Below are 6000 nucleotides of genomic sequence, written 5' to 3'. Positions count from 1 at the left end.
ATGACGTTAAGTCGAAACGTGTAAGATCACTGGAAAAATTAAAGTGTTGTCAAGAAGTAAGGAAAGATATCGACGGGCATCGGAGTGGCCACATCGTCTCAGTGTTTTCAAGCAAATTGCACGTGAATATTTCTGTGCTCGCTGCGGATGACCGCCACACAAACCATCACACTTTCACGACACATGGGTATCAACACGCCGACAGTTTGCGTACAGGAATTCTGTCAGAGAGGGGAGGGGCCGGGAGGGGGGTCAAGGTGTGGGGGCATCTGTCACCCACTAACGTTAAGAATTCCAAATCCGGTAAGAACCATGCCGACCCCGCACACGTACGACATACAGATAGAAGAAGAAAAGTACAGTAAAAACAAAGTAGACGATGGGATGAATACAGTGAGCAGATTTAAATGGATGTAGGTTGCAGTAATTATGCGGAGATGAAGAGGCTTGCACAGAACGGCTAGCGTGGACACATGTATCGAATCAGTCTTCGGACTGAACACACCGACAACACATAATCCTGGAATTATCCTCCTGGCGGAAGAGTACGGTCACGTGAGAGGTGATGTGCTGGATTGTTGCCTGCAGCTAGAGACGGCACAGCACAACCGCTGGCATTCAGGTGAACCCGGTGAGAGGCGACTTCGGCGGCATAGCCCTTTCACTAGGCTGGATCACGTATCGGCAGCGAATGGCCTTCCTCCACCCGGTTCCATACCGCCAAGGCTCCCGTCCCTGCCGGTCTCGCCCTTTTACTTTTCCCCCTCACCTGCTCCCGCCCAGGGCCCTCGACTCTCACTAATTTCTAACAAAACTCAACAGCCAGATAACCTTACTGTGAGAACGCGAAACTCCTCTGTCTAATGTGTGATAACCTTCTCGAACCTACTACTACTACCACCACCGTAGTCAGTCCGTAAACTCATGTGCGAGCAGCGCTTGTGAGGGGTGAAGCAGAAGAACGCTACAACTGCCGTACAGGATGACTACGAATCAGTTTACCGTCTATACGTTGATTATAATTATTTGATAGTTGACTTCTGTCACTCGCCGCTACGGTGTTGCCGCATCCGCCACAGGCTACGGCCCGGTTATAGGAGACACACAAACACGGCGGGTTAATTCACAAATGCTGTTAACGTGTAATGTTGGAAGATGCCGCAGCGGGGTATCACGGACATGGCAGATGCCCTGTGAACAGCTGATTTTATGTGGCCAATGACTGAACTGCGGCGGACTTTGCCATTTGTAGCGTTGTATTTGGAACCATGTCCTAACCTAACCACAGCCTCGTGATGTGCAGCGTATCACAAGAAACGTCAATCAGCAATCTGCATCAGAACTAACATCACGGTCGCTTTGTTGATGGCGTTTGATGCTAAACTCTACGAGCGAACTGAAGACATAAAAATTCCAGTTTCAGCTTTAAAAGAACAGTATTTACTCGCTATCATTGGTTACCTGAAACTATCCTCACACTGGCTACACACGTTGCCGTTTACCAATCGATGTATGAGCAGTCCTCGTTAGCACTTTGTTGCATATTATAGGGACATAAGCAGATCCCGAACGAAAAAAGGATAACACGGACAAAAATAAGAACGAAAAAGTCAATACGATGATTAACTGACGTGGCACGGTATTATAAATAAATACATTTACACAAATTAACTGAGTAAGAATAATCAATTAGAAAAATCTCCTGTATCTGAGGTTATTGGAACCTACAACCTTCCATACTTCAGTTATCATATATAACCACTGCACTAAGCCTTTGCACTGCGGAAGGTGGTGGGTTTTATGTCTTTGGCAACCTAGTCGCATCGATTAGTATATTGTAGGCTTCAAAAATTCGGCTTCACGCAATGTCGTGCGAAGCTTATCTAATGTTAAGTCGCTGTCCGTGGTTGTTACGTAACACTGTAACGTTGCATCGCGTCTTATGCGTCTGTTTGGTTAGTGCTGTGTATGAAACGCGTGTACTTCATTAGCAGCCGGCGCGCGCGTGCGTTTTGAAATACGAAATGAAAGTCAGAACCGAGATTCGGGATTCAAACACATGAAGTAAGCCGGACAAAGAACTGGAAGTGAACTGATCTATTATTGTGGCAGTTTGGCAACTGCAAACGTTTCGAGCGTGACGTTGAGGGTTCTGATTGGCCCACTGCTTGTTGTGTCAACTATCAAGTAATTTTAATCCGACTGTAGCATTGCAGTTGAGTGCGGAGAGATTTACGTGGTTTCTGTCCGTACCGTTTCTTGCGTTAGTTCCTTTTTAGTGTCTAATAACCGTATACCGTGAAGTGTTTCCGCATTTGGGGAAAAATAAACTCTTCCCGAGTGTGTCTGCGCACTGCGTCGGAAATGATTTAAAAAACAGCGTTGCAACAGCGTACTTACATCCTGTGAAGCCCCTGTAGGTGCTCCTTGTGAAGTAACTGGGTAGAGTGAGTGGGGACTCACTCGCTCTTCACTTTGCAGACTGACTACGCTCACCGACGGGTCTTTTCACAATGATCGCGTACATAAAAATTCTAGGCGGTTTTAAACGCAGTGTGTTAGCTACTGCTTGGTACGTAACCCATCTGAATTTATTTTTATTTCAGGGTTTCTGCGGGAATCTCAAAACATGTGGTAGCGTACAGTTCTCAATGACTGGAACAGGCGCAAATATTTTAGGTCACATGTGACACGCATTTACTGTGCTACATGGAGCGTACCCTTTTTCACTGCTAGTACTAATGCGTACGACGGACGGGAACGCGACACTCGTTAACCTCATCCACGGTCTTCGTGGAAAGTAGGCTGTGTGCCGATACCTGCTTTCACCCTTTCCTTTTCTTTAAGAACCAACTGCACGAGTCGTCTTCCCAGACAGCCTCAGATCGAAGGAAGGTCAATGGCTGATCACCGAAACCTCGTTGAAAGAACAATGCGAGTTGTCACAGATTGTCAGCACGTTCATTGCTGAGTATTAGCTTGATGCTTTTCCACGTTCTGCTGCTGTAAGGTATGCCGGCAGCTGTATTCTTCATTGAATAAAGCAAAGGATTTGTTCCGTGCAGCTACCAAATTTTATTTATTTCCATACCGGCTTCAGGGCATATTAACACCATTTTCAATGCAATTAACTCATTTGTTGTGGTACGAGTGGTAATGCTACTGCCGTATGAGAGCAGTAACTGCCAGGCACGAAAGAGTGAATGGGCTCTACGCGTCTAAAAGCTCGCCCTCGTAAGCAATGCACAATTAGTATCTCTCGCAGCACATTTTCCCTACCTCAAAAACTGTATCGCTAGTAACAGATGCCTAGGAATATGGATCAGTTATGTACTGCTCTAACATGGGGCAATTCGGAAAACAGATCAGTATTAGTAATTATTTGGCCATGTTTATGGGAATGTTATTACTGAACATCTCTCTTCTCTATATACATTTCCTAACTAATTTTAGTCTGGCATTACTTATTAAGGCAGACACAAATACACAAACATATATTTGGTTAGATTTTCTTTAGCAAGTTTTACAGATCCACGAAGTATTGAACAAATTTGAAATAATTAACCACAAAATTGTTTTAGTATATTTTTAAACCCCTGTAGCCTGTTTCCGAAAAGAAAAGGCACGTAATTTCATGGTCCAAGGAAGAAGCAGAGTGGTTGTGATATGAAATTTCAATTTTGCATACTATCTCAATTTATCGTTTATACAAGAAAGCACTGGAGTGAATAATAAAGCATACTGTTGGTCGTAAATTCTGTTATTGGTAATGAACTAGCGCTTCACCGTCTGTTATACTTTATTACGGGTAATTCCAACGTTTGGGAAAGCAGAAGTATAACCCGGGAAAGCCCAGAGTATTAGACATCATTACATCAATGTAATGCTATTTCCACGATATATCGAGTGTTGTGTAAGAGCGACACAGTCTCCCTTACGGAAACCTTTCTACGTCTGTTTCTCAGTAGACAGAAACACGTTCGTTAACCGAACATGAACATGTGACAACGTACTATTCGCCAAAAGAGTTTTTTCCGTATAGAGAACCGCGCATTATATACACTGATGAACCCAAACATTATGAACACCTGCTTACTAATGTGATAGGTCCGTCTTCTGAATGCGATTCCCCTACAGCAGCGATTCTGCGTGGCGTGGATTCGTGAAGTCCTCGGTAGTTTTCCGGAGCTATATGGCGCCAGGTATCTACACATAGTCGCTAGTTATGAGCGTGGAGCTGGCGGCCGATAGCGTTCCGGAAGTGTTCCATCGGGTTCAGAACAGGCGAATTTTGTGGCCAAGGCATCAACGTGAGTTTACTATCGTGATTCTCAAACACTGTCACACGATTTCTGATCTTGTGATAATGACAACTATCCTTCGTGGTACCAACGTCCTTCAACCACTTCCACGACAACAGCTCGCGACGAGGCGACCAGGTTCGCCTTTTAGGTGATGCCCATTCCCAGGAGCCGGGCCTTAAACTATCCTTTGTCAGAGTCGCTAATGCAAATAGTTTCACCATTCGCTGGCCGTGTCGTCGCTAGAATGGTTTTCCGTTCGCCTCTGCTCTATTTACGCACTTTCGCTACCACGTCACGTAGAGGTAACGCCACCAGATGCCATTCCGCCTCGCGGTGGGCAGTGAACGTAATGTTTTCGTTCATTAGTGCAATACCTCTACGCCAGAGAAACGATATTCCTCGCATTACAAATAATTACTTCTTGTGTCGTGTTTGTGCGAGACTTTTCTATTTATAATTGTATACTTACGTTCTGAAGTTTCGTGGAAGTCGAACTTAGTTGCATAGCATGAACAGCTTATTATGGACTCGTTCTTGCGTTTCATGGAAAGGAGAACAGTGAAGTTCCTGTCAATCCATATGAACATGTAGAAATACTTCAAGCAGTGGAAGAAAAAATGTTTGAGCACAGACTGGAATGAGCCTCTTAATCTTACAGCGACTGTCATAGCTGGACGTACATGATAAAAAAACTAATTTGCAGAGTCAGTGTCATTTATCTGACAGACATCGTGATGCATTTACCAATGGAGCGCCACAAAAGCCTCATAGAACGTTCGTCGTGTGCCACTGGGTTGATCGATTTTATCCAAACTACAGATTTTGTAAGAGCACAGTTTAAAATTGAGAAGTAGTAGTACAAAGATGTCAAGGCAAACACTAAATTATGAAAGTTTTATTTCGCATATTAAAGCTGTTCACGTTTGAAGCGACGGAAGTACGATATACGAAATCTATAATCCACGAGATGAATGAGATTCATGGGATAGTACATCTGGAGTACTGCATGTATTTAACTGAATAACTGAGTGTGGGAAAATAGTGAAGACTTGAATCGATGCGTTTAGGACGTTATAATACAGAGGGATGCAGAAAATTAAGTAGGTTTTGTAAGATAGGCAATGAGGACGTTCTTTGCTGAATCGAAACGGATATTTGGAAAATACTAAATGGAGGAAGGCATAGGCTATATGTTAAGACACAAGGGAATGAGAGATCTCTTACGGTTTCATGGCGGGATTGATTAACGGCATGCTCTTGTCAACGACTATAACAAGTCGTCTTTAAAATGTTAAAGACGATCTAAGGCTACGTAGCTGCAGTTTGCATCGCATTCCACACGAATATGCAGGTCTTATCTAGGTATGCTACTGAAACAATTCAGGGCAGTTGCAAAGTGGTGAATGGCGGTCTTGACGACAGAGGGCCGTGTAGCGTGGGTCGGGCGCACGCTAGTTGTGTACTGGAAGCGCACCCAGTGCTACGGCGTCGTCCGAGTTACGGGTCAGCGCCTTGCAGTTTGCTGTTGAGTCAGTGGTCGGTGGAAAGCGCATCACATCGGAATTAGTGACTCGCACGCCTACTGGATTTGGTTAGCGTCAGCATTCATGAGTCCTTCGCTTATGTGGAACTGGGACTTGATAATTTTGGAAGTTGACAGGTGGCTACACTGAGGCACATCGCGCTAGAGAGTATT

This window comes from Schistocerca nitens, chromosome 8, assembly GCF_023898315.1.
Source record: "Schistocerca nitens isolate TAMUIC-IGC-003100 chromosome 8, iqSchNite1.1, whole genome shotgun sequence".
NCBI classification, from domain to species: domain Eukaryota; kingdom Metazoa; phylum Arthropoda; class Insecta; order Orthoptera; family Acrididae; genus Schistocerca; species Schistocerca nitens.
Note: the sequence above shows the minus strand (reverse complement) of the source record.